Genomic DNA, 15,873 nt, shown 5'->3' with positions numbered 1-15,873 from the left:
CGCAGCATGCTGCAATTTTTTTCTCAGTCTGATTTCAGCTGAGAAAACAATTGCAGACGAGATGTCACCCATTGAATAACATTGGTCATAGTGCGATCCGATTTTTTTTATCACATTGCACTCGTCCGTTTTTCTCACAAGTGAGTATGAGCCCTTAGGGAGAGAATCTGCGTCCAAAGAAAGAAGGAAGCGTTGTGCAGATGCAGTTATTCTTAAATAGAAGAACAGAAATATCTTTCAATAAGGCTTCATGGCTCCAGGAAGACGGCGGCTGGAGGTGGCACTCGCATAGATTGAGATCTCGGCAAGGCCGTGATCCCAGTCTGTGCAGGTGCCGACTTCGGTGGCCCAACGCTTTGGGAAAATGGCCTCCACTCTGCCTCATCACAAACACCAGGCCCACAGCATCCGCTCTGCCTCACTGCTGACACAAGGTGTCACGATGTTGTATGAAATATCATATAAGTTTAGTTTCTCTTGTTAGCCATGCTGCGGACTTAAAAGCCTCCCTTCCCTTTCACTCAGCCAAGAGCTGCCTTGCCAATGTACGTGGGGGGAGTTTTATTCAAGAAAGGAATTTTTACGACCAGGCTTGTTGTGAATTCTGTTGTCGGGCTCCCTCCTGTGGTCATGAATTGTACTTCGGCTGGTTCTGTCCATGGACTTTCTCTGGTGGCTGTGGGTGTTTCTGAGTTTCCTTCCACAGGTGACGAGGTTAATTCGTTAGCTGGCTGCTCTATTTAACTCCACTTAGATCTTTGCTCCATGCCACCTGTCAATGTTCCAGTATTGGTCTAGTTCACTCCTGGATCGTTCTTGTGACCTGTCTTCCCAGCAGAAGCTAAGTGACTGCTTGTTTTTCTCTGGTTTGCTATTTTTCTGTCCATCTTGCTATTTTGATTGTTGTCTTGCTTGCTGGAAGCTCTGAGACGCAGAGGGAGCGCCTCCGCACCGTGAGTCGGTGCGGAGGGTCTTTTTGCGCCCTCTGCGTGGTCTTTTTGTAGGTTTTTGTGCTGACCGCAAAGCTACCTTTCCTATCCTCAGTCTGTTCAGTAAGTCGGGTGTTGTGAATTCTGTGGCCAAGCTCCCTCCTGTGGTCGAGAGTGGTACTTCGGCTGGCTCTGTCTATGAGCTTCCTTTGGTGGATTAGAGTGGTACTGCGGCTTCTGAGTTTCCTTCCTCAGGTGATGAGGTTGAGTCGTTAGGTGCTGCTCTATTTAACTCCACCTGGTGCTTTGATCCTGGCCTCCAGTCAATGTTCTAGTATTGGTCTTGCTTCCTCCTGGATCGTTCCTGTGGCCTCTCTATCCTGCATAAGCTAAGTTTTGCTTGTGTTATTTTTGTTTGCTATTTTTTCTGTCCAGCTTGCTATATTGGTTTTTCTTGCTTGCTGGAAGCTCTGAGACGCAGAGGGAGCACCTCCGTACCGTTAGTCGGTGCGGAGGGTCTTTTTGCCCCTCTGCGTGGTTGTTTGTAGGTTTTTGTGCTGACCGCAAAGCTATCTTTCCTATCCTCGGGCTATTCAGTAAGTTGGGCCTCACTTTGCTAAATCTATTTAATCTCTGTGTTTGTATTTCATCTTTACTCACAGTCATTATATGTGGGGGCTGCCTTTTCCTTTGGGGAATTTCTCTGAGGCAAGGTAGGCTTATTTTTCTATCTTCAGGGCTGGTTAGTTTCTCAGGCTGTGCCGAGTTGCATAGGGAGCGTTAGGCGCAATCCACGGCTACCTCTAGTGTGGTGTGATAGGATTAGGGATTGCGGTCAGCAGAGTTCCCACGTCTCAGAGCTCGTCCTTTGTTTTTGGTAATTGTCAGGTCACTTTGTGTGCTCTGAACTTCAATGTCCATTGTGGTTCTGAATTACCTGTTCATAACAGTACTGGAGGCCCAAAGTACTAATGCTTCTCAATAGAGGGAAAAGAGAAGTTCTGAGACCTTTTTTTTTTATTTGCACTGTGTTCTGTCTTTCTTTTCCCCTTTACATCAGGGTGGTTCAGAACACAGGTGTGGACATGGACATTCAAGGTCTGTTCTCTTTGATGGATAATCTCGCTATAAATGCACAGAATATTCAAGATTTTGTGGTTCAGAATCCTATGTTAGAACCTAAAATTCCTATTCCTGAGTTATTTTCTGGAGATAGAGCTAAGTTTCTGAATTTTAAAAATAATTGTAAACTATTTCTGGCTTTGAAACCCCGCTCCTCTGGTGACCCAGTTCAACAGGTTAAGATCATTATTTCTTTATTACGTGGCGACCCTCAAGACTGGGCATTTTCCCTTGCGCCAGGAGATCCTGCATTATGTAATATTGATGCATTTTTTCTGCCGCTCGGATTGCTGTACGATGAACCTAATTCAGTGGATCAGGCAGAGAAAAATTTGCTGGCTCTGTGTCAGGGTCAGGATGAGATAGAGATTTATTGTCAGAAGTTTAGAAAGTGGTCTGTGCTCACTCAATGGAATGAATGTGCGCTGGCAGCTATTTTCAGAAAGGGTTTCTCTGAAGCCCTTAAGGATGTCATGGTGGGATTTCCTATGCCTGCTGGTCTGAATGAGTCTATGTCTTTGGCCATTCAGATCGGTCGACGCTTGCGTGAGCGTAAATCTGTGCACCATTTGGCGGTATTACCTGAGCATAAACCTGAGCCTATGCAGTGCGATAGGACTTTGACCCGAGCTGAAAGGCAAGAACACAGACGTCAGAATGGGCTGTGTTTTTACTGTGGTGATTCCACTCATGCTATCTCCGATTGTCCTAAGCGCGCTAAGCGGTTTGCTAGGTCTGCCACCATTGGTACGGTACAGTCGAAATTTCTTTTGTCCGTTACTTTGATCTGCTCTTTGTCTTCCTATTCTGTCATGGCATTTGTGGATTCAGGCGCTGCCCTGAATTTGATGGACTTGGAGTTTGCTAGGCGCTGTGGGTTTGTCTTGGAGCCCTTGCAGTGTCCTATTCCATTGAGAGGAATTGATGCTACGCCTTTGGCCAAGAATAAGCCTCAGTATTGGACCCAGCTGACCATGTGCATGGCTCCTGCGCACCAGGAGGATATTCGCTTTTTGGTGTTGCATAATCTGCATGATGTGGTCGTGTTAGGGTTGCCATGGCTACAAGTCCATAACCCAGTATTAGATTGGAAATCAATGTCTGTGTCCAGCTGGGGTTGTCAGGAGGTACATGGTGATGTTCCATTTCTGTCTATTTCATCATCCACCCCTTCTGAGGTCCCAGAGTTCTTGTCTGATTACCGGAATGTATTCGATGAGCCCAAGTCCAATGCCCTACCTCCGCATAGGGATTGTGATTGTGCTATCGATTTGATTCCTGATAGTAAGTTTCCTAAGGGTCGACTGTTTTATTTATCTGTACCTGAGCACGCCGCTATGCGGAGTTACGTGAAGGAGTCTTTGGAGAAGGGTCATATTCGCCCGTCATCGTCGCCATTGGGAGCGGGGATCTTTTTTGTGGCCAAGAAGGATGGTTCGCTGAGACCTTGCATTGATTACCACCTTCTAAATAAAATTACGGTCAAATTTCAGTATCCTTTGCCGCTGCTGTCTGATTTGTTTGCTCGGATTAAGGGGGCTAGTTGGTTCACCAAGATAGATCTTCGTGGTGCGTATAATCTTGTGCGTATTAAACGGGGCGATGAATGGAAAACTGCATTTAATACGCCCGAAGGCCATTTTGAGTACCTGGTTATGCCATTCGGACTTTCTAATGCTCCATCAGTGTTTCAGTCCTTTATGCATGACATCTTCCGAGAGTACCTGGATAAATTCCTGATTGTATACTTGGATGATATTTTGGTCTTCTCGGATGATTGGGAGTCTCATGTGAAGCAGGTCAGAATGGTGTTCCAGGTCCTGCGTGCTAATTCTTTGTTTGTGAAGGGATCAAAGTGTCTCTTTGGTGTTCAGAAGATTTCATTTTTGGGGTTCATTTTTTCTCCTTCTACTATCGAGATGGACCCTGTTAAAGTTCAGGCCATTTATGATTGGACTCAGCCAACATCTCTGAAGAGTCTGCAGAAGTTCCTGGGCTTTGCTAATTTTTATCGTCGCTTCATCAGTAATTTTTCTAGCATTGCTAAACCGTTGACTGATTTAACCAAGAAGGGTGCTGATGTGGTCAATTGGTCTTCTGCTGCTGTGGAAGCTTTTCAGGAGTTGAAGCGTCGTTTTTCTTCTGCCCCTGTGTTGTGCCAACCAGATGTTTCGCTTCCGTTCCAGGTCGAGGTTGATGCTTCCGAAATTGGAGCAGGGGCTGTTTTGTCGCAGAGAAGTTCTGATTGCTCGGTGATGAAACCATGCGCCTTCTTTTCCAGGAAATTTTCGCCTGCTGAGCGAAATTATGATGTTGGCAATCGAGAGTTGCTAGCCATGAAGTGGGCATTCGAGGAGTGGCGTCATTGGCTTGAAGGAGCTAAGCATCGCGTGGTGGTCTTGACTGATCACAAAAACTTGACTTATCTCGAGTCTGCCAAACGGTTGAATCCTAGACAGGCTCGTTGGTCGCTGTTTTTCTCCCGTTTTGACTTTGTGGTTTCTTACCTTCCGGGCTCTAAAAATGTGAAGGCGGATGCCCTGTCTAGGAGTTTTGCGCCCGATTCTCCGGGTTTGCCTGAGCCGGCGGGTATTCTCAAAGAGGGGGTAATTTTGTCTGCCATCTTCCCTGATTTGCGGCGGGTGCTGCAAAAATTTCAGGCTAATAGACCTGACCGTTGCCCAGCGGAGAAACTGTTTGTCCCTGATAGGTGGACGAATAAAGTTATCTCTGAGGTTCATTGTTCGGTGTTGGCTGGTCATCCTGGAATCTTTGGTGCCAGAGATTTGGTGGCTAGATCCTTTTGGTGGCCGTCTCTGTCGCGGGATGTGCGTTCTTTTGTGCAGTCCTGTGGGATTTGTGCTCGGGCTAAGCCCTGCTGTTCTCGTGCCAGTGGGTTGCTTTTGCCCTTGCCGGTCCCGAAGAGGCCTTGGACACATATCTCTATGGATTTTATTTCGGATCTCCCCGTCTCTCAAAGAATGTCAGTCATTTGGGTGGTTTGTGATTGCTTCTCTAAGATGGTCCATTTGGTGCCCTTGTCTAAATTGCCTTCCTCCTCTGATTTGGTGCCATTGTTTTTCCAGCATGTGGTTTGTTTACATGGCATTCCAGAGAATATCGTTTCTGACAGAGGTTCCCAGTTTGTTTCGAGGTTTTGGCGAGCCTTTTGTGCTAGGATGGGCATTGATTTGTCTTTTTCCTCGGCTTTCCATCCTCAGACAAATGGCCAGACTGAACGAACCAATCAGACCTTGGAAACATATCTGAGATGTTTTGTTTCTGCTGATCAGGATGATTGGGTGTCCTTTTTGCCTTTGGCTGAGTTCGCCCTTAATAATCGGGCCAGCTCGGCTACTTTGGTTTCGCCGTTTTTCTGCAATTCTGGGTTCCACCCTCGTTTCTCTTCAGGGCAGGTTGAGTCTTCGGACTGTCCTGGTGTGGATACTGTGGTGGATAGGTTGCAGCAGATTTGGATTCATGTAGTGGACAATTTAACTTTGTCCCAGGAGAAGGCTCAACGTTTCGCTAACCGCAGGCGCTGTGTGGGTCCCAGACTTCGTGTTGGGGATTTGGTTTGGTTGTCATCTCGTTATATTCCTATGAAGGTTTCCTCTCCTAAATTTAAGCCTCGTTTCATTGGTCCATATAGGATTTCTGAGGTTCTTAATCCTGTGTCTTTTCGTTTGACTCTTCCAGCTTCTTTTTCCATCCATAACGTGTTCCATAGGTCATTGTTGCGGAGATACGTGGCACCTGTGGTTCCATCTATTGATCCTCCTGCTCCGGTTTTGGTTGAAGGGGAATTGGAGTATATTGTGGAGAAGATTTTGGATTCTCGTGTTTCGAGACGGAAACTCCAGTATCTGGTTAAGTGGAAAGGTTATGGTCAGGAAGATAATTCTTGGGTCTTTGCCTCTGATGTCCATGCTGCCGATCTGGTTCGTGCCTTTCATGTGGCTCATCCTGGTCGGCCTGGGGGCTCTGGTGAGGGTTCGGTGACCCCTCCTCAAGGGGGGGGTACTGTTGTGAATTCTGTGGCCAAGCTCCCTCCTGTGGTCAAGAGTGGTACTTCGGCTGGCTCTGTCTATGAGCTTCCTTTGGTGGATGAGAGTGGTACTGCGGCTTCTGAGTTTCCTTCCTCAGGTGATGAGGTTGAGTCGTTAGGTGCTGCTCTATTTAACTCCACCTGGTGCTTTGATCCTGGCCTCCAGTCAATGTTCTAGTATTGGTCTTGCTTCCTCCTGGATCGTTCCTGTGGCCTCTCTATCCTGCATAAGCTAAGTTTTGCTTGTGTTATTTTTGTTTGCTATTTTTTCTGTCCAGCTTGCTATATTGGTTTTTCTTGCTTGCTGGAAGCTCTGAGACGCAGAGGGAGCACCTCCGTACCGTTAGTCGGTGCGGAGGGTCTTTTTGCCCCTCTGCGTGGTTGTTTGTAGGTTTTTGTGTTGACCGCAAAGCTATCTTTCCTATCCTCGGTCTATTCAGTAAGTTGGGCCTCACTTTGCTAAATCTATTTCATCTCTGCGTTTGTGTTTTCATCTTACTCACAGTCATTATATGTGGGGGGCTGCCTTTTCCTTTGGGGAATTTCTCTGAGGCAAGGTAGGCTTATTTTTCTATCTTCAGGGCTAGTTGGTTTCTCAGGCTGTGCCGAGTTGCATAGGGAGCGTTAGGCGCAATCCACGGCTACCTCTAGTGTGGTGTGTTAGGATTAGGGATTGCGGTCAGCAGAGTTCCCACGTCTCAGAGCTCGTCCTTTGTTTTTGGCAATTGTCAGGTCACTTTGTGTGCTCTGAACTTCAATGTCCATTGTGGTTCTGAATTACCTGTTCATAACAGTCGGGCCTCACTTTGCTTAATCTATTTCATCTCTGTGTTTGTATTTTCATCTTTACTCACAGTCATTATATGTGGGGGGCTGCCTTTTCCTTTGGGGAATTTCTCTGAGGCAAGGTAAGCTTAATTTTTCTATCTTTAGGGCTAGCTAGTTCCTTAGGCTGTGCCGAGTTGCATAGGGAGCGTTAGGCGCAATCCACGGCTATTTCTAGTGTGGTTGATAGGATTAGGGATTGCGGTCAGCAGAGTTCCCATGTCTCAGAGCTCGTCCTATATTATCAGTAACAGGTCATTCCGTGTGCTCTTAACCACCAGGTCCATTATTGTCCTGACCACCAGGTCATAACACAGGCTAGAATCTTCCTCCAGCAGGAACTGGATTAGAAGTTTCCAGAAATCCATGAGAGTCTTTGTTCTATTATTGTAAGATATTAGGCAAACGATTTAAGCTAGAAATAGGAAAAATATATATTCTTTACGTCCCTCGGCGGATCTATCCGCCACTCTAAACATGAGCTTCTAACTCCATCAGGTAAAAAAGTAGGGATTTCTCTGTAATGATGTATCATACATAGGACATATTTGATCTCATTAGAATGCCCATGTTAATACGAAATGAATGCTGGGTTGGTTATGACTATGACATGTTCTGGAGCGGAGTTATAGAAATTAGACAAATTTAAGGTTGAATTACTAAAACTGAAGAGGTAGGAGGGACGAGGTGATCCAACCCCTTTTCTGGGATGTCACTGGCTGCAACTATAACTGTCTGGCCAGATCCCAGCAGTCAGTCTGCTGTTGGAAGAACATGTGAGTCTGATCTGAAGGGCTGTACCTCATCCATTGGGACTTTTGGGAGCTCCGCCCACCAGCATGGTTTTTGCCTGAACTGATATGAACTGAGAACATGTGAGTTGTACCGTTTCTTATTTAATCCCTGTTTATTTTATAATTATCTTGTACACATTTCAATTGTCTCATATTGTAACATCTTTATATGCCTTTTTACAAACACTGCCTTCTTTCGGAGTAAAATATATAAATTACTAGTTTTCATTCTTCCTGCTCTAAAACGTACCCTAAGTCTTCTGAAGGGAATTATGCTACTGTTTTGGGTTAGCTTTGGACCCGTTTAATCGAAGCTGGTGGCAGCATACGTTTTGTACTGGGTAGTTGGGTGGCGTTGTAGCGACTGCGGCGTTGATAATTATTGTTCCTGCCTGAGTGGGAGTAGTTTATCGCATCGCTGCAGCATGCCCAATAGCCAGTACATAGCAGGCAGCCTTTCTGGCGACTAATTACCCCAGGTGCAGTACCTAATCTGACCTGAGAGTAAGGGGGCGCCAGAGAGCTGCAAGTTTTAAGTGGAACTGTAAGCGGGATATACATAAATCCCTGCAGTTTGTGGTATATTGAAGATCAGTGGGATACCTAGAATAAGCCCCTGCTGTAAACTAAGAGGTCAATAGCCCTGTGTGTGTTTTCTCATCACATTGTTAGCAGTGGAGGGATAACTAAGATAAGCCCCCCTGCACATGTGATAGCCGTCTGTTGGCCTAAAGTCACCCCGATCCGTGACGCAGGGGTGACGGTCATGGTGTGAATCGTGACACCAGGCACGCAGCATCCGCTCTGCCTCATCACCGACACCGGGCCTGCAGCATCCGCTCTGCCTCATCACCGACACCGGGCCTGCAGCATCCGCTCTGCCTCACTGCTGACACCGGGCCTGCAGCGTCCGCTCTGCCTCATCACTGACACCGGGCCTGCAGCATCCTCTCTGCCTCACCGCTGATACCAGGCATACAGCATCCGCTCTGCCTCATCACCGACACGGGCCTGCAACATCCGCTCTGCCTCATCACCGACCCTGGGCCTGCAGCATCCGCTCTGCCTCATCACCGACACCGGGCCTGCAGCATCCGCTCTGCCTCATCACCGACACCGGACCTGCAGCATCCGCTCTGAATCATCACCGACACCGGGCCTGCAGCATCCGCTCTGAATCATCACCGACACCGGGCCTGCAGCATTCGCTCTGCTTCATCACCGACACCAGGCCTGCAGCATCCGCTCTGCCTCATCACCGACACCGGGCCTGCAGCATCCGCTCTGCCTCATCACCGACACCGGGCCTGCAGCATCCACTCTGCCTCATCACCGACACCGGGCCTGCAACATCCGCTCTGCTACATCGCCGACACCGGGCCTGCAACATCCGCTCTGCCACATCGCCAACACCAGGCCTGCAGCATCCACTCTGCCTCATCACCGACACCGGGCCTGCAGCATCCGCTCTGCCTCATCACTGACACCAGGCCTGCAGCATCCGCTCTGCCTCATCGCCGACACCGGGCCTGCAACATCCATTCTGCCACATTGCCGACACCAGGCCTGCAGCATCCACTCTGCCTCATCACCGACACCGGGCCTGCAGCATCCGCTCTGCCTCATCACCGACACCGGACCTGCAGCATCCACTCTGAATCATCACCGACACCGGGCCTGCAGCATCCGCTCTGAATCATCACCGACACCGGGCCTGCAGCATTCGCTCTGCTTCATCACCGACACCAGGCCTGCAGCATCTGCTCTGCCTCATCACCGACACCGGGCCTGCAGCATCCGCTCTGCCTCATCACCGACATCGGGCCTGCAGCATCCACTCTGCCTCATCACCGACACCGGGCCTGCAACATCCGCTCTGCTACATCGCCGACACCGGGCCTGCAACATCCGCTCTGCCACATCGCCGACACCAGGCCTGCAGCATCCACTCTGCCTCATCACCGACACCGGGCCTGCAGCATCCGCTCTGCCTCATCACTGACACCAGTCCTGCAGCATCCGCTCTGCCTCATCGCCGACACCGGGCCTGCAACATCCATTCTGCCACATTGCCGACACCAGGCCTGCAGCATCCACTCTGCCTCATCACCGACACCGGGCCTGCAGCATCCGCTCTGCCTCATCACTGACACCAGGCCTGCAGCATCCGCTCTGCCTCATCGCCGACACCGGGCCTGCAGCATCCGCTCTGCCTCATAACTGACACCGGGCCTGCAGCATCCGCTCTGCCTTATCGCCGACACTGGGCCTGCAACATCCGCTCTGCCTCATTACCGACACCGGGCCTGCAACATCCGCTCTGCCTCATCACCGACATCGGGCCTGCAGCATCCACTCTACCTCATCGCCGACACCGGGCCTGCAGCATCCGCTCTACCTCATCGCCGACACCGGGCCTGCAGCATTCGCTCTGCCTCATCACTGACACCAGGCCTGCAGCATCCGCTCTGCCTCATCGCCGACACCGGGCCTGCAACATCCGCTCTGCCACATCGCCGACACCAGGCCTGCAGCATCCACTCTGCCTCATCACCGACACCGGGCCTGCAGCATCCGCTCTGCCTCATCACTGACACCAGGCCTGCAGCATCCGCTCTGCCTCATCGCCGACACCGGACCTGCAGCATCCGCTCTGCCTCATAACTGACACCGGGCCTGCAGCATCCGCTCTGCCTTATCGCCGACACTGGGCCTGCAACATCCGCTCTGCCTCATTACCGACATCGGGCCTGCAACATCCGCTCTGCCTCATCACCGACATCGGGCCTGCAGCATCCACTCTACCTCATCGCCGACACCGGGCCTGCAGCATCCGCTCTACCTCATCGCCGACACCGGGCCTGCAGCATCCGCCCTGCCTCATAACTGACACCGGTCCTGCAGCATCCGCTCTGCCTCATCACCGACAGCGGGCCTGCAGCATCCGCTCTGCCTCATCACCGACAGCGGGCCTGCAGCATCCACTCAGCCTCATCACCGACATCGGGCCTGCAGCATCCACTCTGCCTCATCACCGACACCGGGCCTGCAGCATCCGCTCTGCCTCATCACTGACACCAGGCCCGCAGCATCCACTCTGCCTCATCACCGACACCAGGCCTGCAGCATCCGCTCTGCCTCATCACTGACACCGGGCCTGCAGCATCCGCTCTGCCTCATCACCGACACCAGGCCCGCAGCATCCGCTCTGCCTCATCGCCGACACCGGGCCTGCAACATCCGCTCTGCCACATCGCTGACACCAGGCCTGCAGCATCCACTCTGCCTCATCACCGACACCGGGCCTGCAGCATCCGCTCTGCCTCATCACTGACACCAGGCCTGCAGCATCCGCCCTGCCTCATCGCCGACACCGGGCCTGCAGCATCCGCTCTGCCTCATAACTGACACCGGGCCTGCAGCATCCGCTCTACCTCATCGCCGACACCGGGCCTGCAGCATTCGCTCTGCCTCATCACTGACACCAGGCCTGCAGCATCCGCTCTGCCTCATCGCCGACACCGGGCCTGCAACATCCGCTCTGCCACATCGCCGACACCAGGCCTGCAGCATCCACTCTGCCTCATCACCGACACCGGGCCTGCAGCATCCGCTCTGCCTCATCACTGACACCAGGCCTGCAGCATCCGCTCTGCCTCATCGCCGACACCGGACCTGCAGCATCCGCTCTGCCTCATAACTGACACCGGGCCTGCAGCATCCGCTCTGCCTTATCGCCGACACTGGGCCTGCAACATCCGCTCTGCCTCATTACCGACATCGGGCCTGCAACATCCGCTCTGCCTCATCACCGACATCGGGCCTGCAGCATCCACTCTACCTCATCGCCGACACCGGGCCTGCAGCATCCGCTCTACCTCATCGCCGACACCGGGCCTGCAGCATCCGCCCTGCCTCATAACTGACACCGGTCCTGCAGCATCCGCTCTGCCTCATCACTGACAGCGGGCCTGCAGCATCCGCTCTGCCTCATCACCGACAGCGGGCCTGCAGCATCCACTCAGCCTCATCACCGACATCGGGCCTGCAGCATCCACTCTGCCTCATCACCGACACCGGGCCTGCAGCATCCGCTCTGCCTCATCACTGACACTAGGCCCGCAGCATCCACTCTGCCTCATCACCGACACCAGGCCTGCAGCATCCGCTCTGCCTCATCACTGACACCGGGCCTGCAGCATCCGCTCTGCCTCATCACCGACACCAGGCCCGCAGCATCCGCTCTGCCTCATCGCCGACACCGGGCCTGCAACATCCGCTCTGCCACATCGCTGACACTAGGCCTGCAGCATCCACTCTGCCTCATCACCGACACCGGGCCTGCAGCATCCGCTCTGCCTCATCACTGACACCAGGCCTGCAGCATCCGCCCTGCCTCATCGCCGACACCGGGCCTGCAGCATCCGCTCTGCCTCATAACTGACACCGGGCCTGCAGCATCCGCTCTGCCTTATCGCCGACACCGGGCCTGCAACATCCGCTCTGCCTCATTACCGACACCGGGCCTGCAACATCCGCTCTGCCTCATCACCGACATCGGGCCTGCAGCATCCACTCTACCTCATCGCCGACACCGGGCCTGCAGCATGCGCTCTACCTCATCACCGACACCAGGCCTGCAGCATCTGCTCTGCCTCATCACCGACACCAGGCCCACAGCATCCGCTCTGCCTCATCACCGACATCGGGCCTGCAGCATCAGCTCTGCCTCATCGCCGACACCGGGCATGTAACATCCGCTCTGCCTCATCACCGACACCGGGCCTGCAGCATCCGCTCTGCATCATCACCGACACCGGGCCTGCAGCATCCGCTCTGCCTCATAACTGACACCGGGCCTGCAGCATCCGCTCTGCCTTATCGCCGACACCGGGCCTGCAACATCCGCTCTGCCTCATTACCGACACCGGGCCTGCAACATCCGCTCTGCCTCATCACCGACATCGGGCCTGCAGCATCCGCTCTGCCTCATCACTGACACCAGGCCTGCAGCATCCGCTCTGCCTCATCGCCGACACCGGGCCTGCAGCATCCGCTCTGCCTCATAACTGACACCGGGCCTGCAGCATCCGCTCTGCCTTATCGCCGACACTGGGCCTGCAACATCCGCTCTGCCTCATTACCGACACCGGGCCTGCAACATCCGCTCTGCCTCATCACCGACATCGGGCCTGCAGCATCCACTCTACCTCATCGCCGACACCGGGCCTGCAGCATCCGCTCTACCTCATCGCCGACACCGGGCCTGCAGCATTCGCTCTGCCTCATCACTGACACCAGGCCTGCAGCATCCGCTCTGCCTCATCGCCGACACCGGGCCTGCAACATCCGCTCTGCCACATCGCCGACACCAGGCCTGCAGCATCCACTCTGCCTCATCACCGACACCGGGCCTGCAGCATCCGCTCTGCCTCATCACTGACACCAGGCCTGCAGCATCCGCTCTGCCTCATCGCCGACACCGGACCTGCAGCATCCGCTCTGCCTCATAACTGACACCGGGCCTGCAGCATCCGCTCTGCCTTATCGCCGACACTGGGCCTGCAACATCCGCTCTGCCTCATTACCGACATCGGGCCTGCAACATCCGCTCTGCCTCATCACCGACATCGGGCCTGCAGCATCCACTCTACCTCATCGCCGACACCGGGCCTGCAGCATCCGCTCTACCTCATCGCCGACACCGGGCCTGCAGCATCCGCCCTGCCTCATAACTGACACCGGGCCTGCAGCATCCGCTCTGCCTCATCACCGACAGCGGGCCTGCAGCATCCGCTCTGCCTCATCACCGACAGCGGGCCTGCAGCATCCACTCAGCCTCATCACCGACATCGGGCCTGCAGCATCCACTCTGCCTCATCACCGACACCGGGCCTGCAGCATCCGCTCTGCCTCATCACTGACACCAGGCCCGCAGCATCCACTCTGCCTCATCACCGACACCAGGCCTGCAGCATCCGCTCTGCCTCATCACTGACACCGGGCCTGCAGCATCCGCTCTGCCTCATCACCGACACCAGGCCCGCAGCATCCGCTCTGCCTCATCGCCGACACCGGGCCTGCAACATCCGCTCTGCCACATCGCTGACACCAGGCCTGCAGCATCCACTCTGCCTCATCACCGACACCGGGCCTGCAGCATCCGCTCTGCCTCATCACTGACACCAGGCCTGCAGCATCCGCCCTGCCTCATCGCCGACACCGGGCCTGCAGCATCCGCTCTGCCTCATAACTGACACCAGGCCTGCAGCATCCGCTCTGCCTTATCGCCGACACCGGGCCTGCAACATCCGCTCTGCCTCATTACCGACACCGGGCCTGCAACATCCGCTCTGCCTCATCACCGACATCGGGCCTGCAGCATCCACTCTACCTCATCGCCGACACCGGGCCTGCATCATGCGCTCTACCTCATCACCGACACCAGGCCTGCAGCATCTGCTCTGCCTCATCACCGACACCAGGCCCACAGCATCCGCTCTGCCTCATCACCGACATCGGGCCTGCAGCATCAGCTCTGCCTCATCGCCGACACCGGGCATGTAACATCCGCTCTGCCTCATCACCGACACCGGGCCTGCAGCATCCGCTCTGCATCATCACCGACACCGGGCCTGCAGCATCCGCTCTGCCTCATAACTGACACCGGGCCTGCAGCATCCGCTCTGCCTTATCGCCGACACCGGGCCTGCAACATCCGCTCTGCCTCATTACCGACACCGGGCCTGCAACATCCGCTCTGCCTCATCACCGACATCGGGCCTGCAGCATCCACTCTACCTCATCGCCGACACCGGGCCTGCAGCATCCGCTCTACCTCATCGCCGACACCGGGCCTGCAGCATCTGCTCTGCCTCATCACCGACACCAGGCCCACAGCATCCGCTCTGCCTCATCACCGACACCAGGCCCACAGCATCAGCTCTGCCTCATCGCCGACACCGGGCATGTAACATCCGCTCTGCCTCATCACCGACACCGGGCCTGCAGCATCCGCTCTGCATCATCACCGACACCGGGCCTGCACCATCCACTCTGCCTCATCACCGACACCGGGCCTGCATCATCCGCTCTGCCTCATCACCAACACCGGGCATGTAACATCCGCTCTGCCTCATCACTGACACCGGGCCTGCAACATCCACTCTACCTCATCGCCGACACCGGGCCTGCAGCTTCCGCTCTGCCTCATCACCGACACCAGGCCTGCAGCATCCGCTCTGCCTCATCACCGACACCAGGCCTGCAGCATCCGCTCTGCCTCATCACCGACACCGGGCCTGCAGCATCCGCTCTGCCTCATCACCGACATCGGGCCTGCAGCATCCACTCTACCTCATCACCGACACCGGGCCTGCAGCATGCGCTCTACCTCATCACCGACACCAGGCCTGCAGCATCTGCTCTGCCTCATCACCGACACCAGGCCCACAGCATCCGCTCTGCCTCATCACCGACATCGGGCCTGCAGCATCAGCTCTGCCTCATCGCCGACACCGGGCATGTAACATCCGCTCTGCCTCATCACCGACACCGGGCCTGCAGCATCCGCTCTGCATCATCACCGACACCGGGCCTGCAGCATCCGCTCTGCCTCATAACTGACACCGGGCCTGCAGCATCCGCTCTGCCTTATCGCCGACACCGGGCCTGCAACATCCGCTCTGCCTCATTACCGACACCGGGCCTGCAACATCTGCTCTGCCTCATCACCGACATCGGGCCTGCAGCATCCACTCTACCTCATCGCCGACACCGGGCCTGCAGCATGCGCTCTACCTCATCACCGACACCAGGCCTGCAGCATCTGCTCTGCCTCATCACCGACACCAGGCCCACAGCATCCGCTCTGCCTCATCACCGACACCAGGCCTGCAGCATCCGCTCTGCCTCATCACTGACACCGGGCCTGCAGCATCCACTCTACCTCATCGCCGACACCGGGCCTGCAGCATGCGCTCTACCTCATCACCGACACCAGGCCTGCAGCATCTGCTCTGCCTCATCACCGACACCGGGCCTGCAGCATCCGCCCTGCCTCATCGCCGACACCGGGCCTGCAGCATCCGCTCTGCCTCATAACTGACACCGGGCCTGCAGCATCCGCTCTGCCTTATCGCCGACACCGGGCCTG

The sequence above is a fragment of the Ranitomeya imitator genome, chromosome 5 (genome assembly GCF_032444005.1).
Source record: "Ranitomeya imitator isolate aRanImi1 chromosome 5, aRanImi1.pri, whole genome shotgun sequence".
Taxonomy (NCBI): Eukaryota; Metazoa; Chordata; class Amphibia; order Anura; family Dendrobatidae; genus Ranitomeya; species Ranitomeya imitator.
This window is presented reverse-complemented; position numbering follows the sequence as displayed.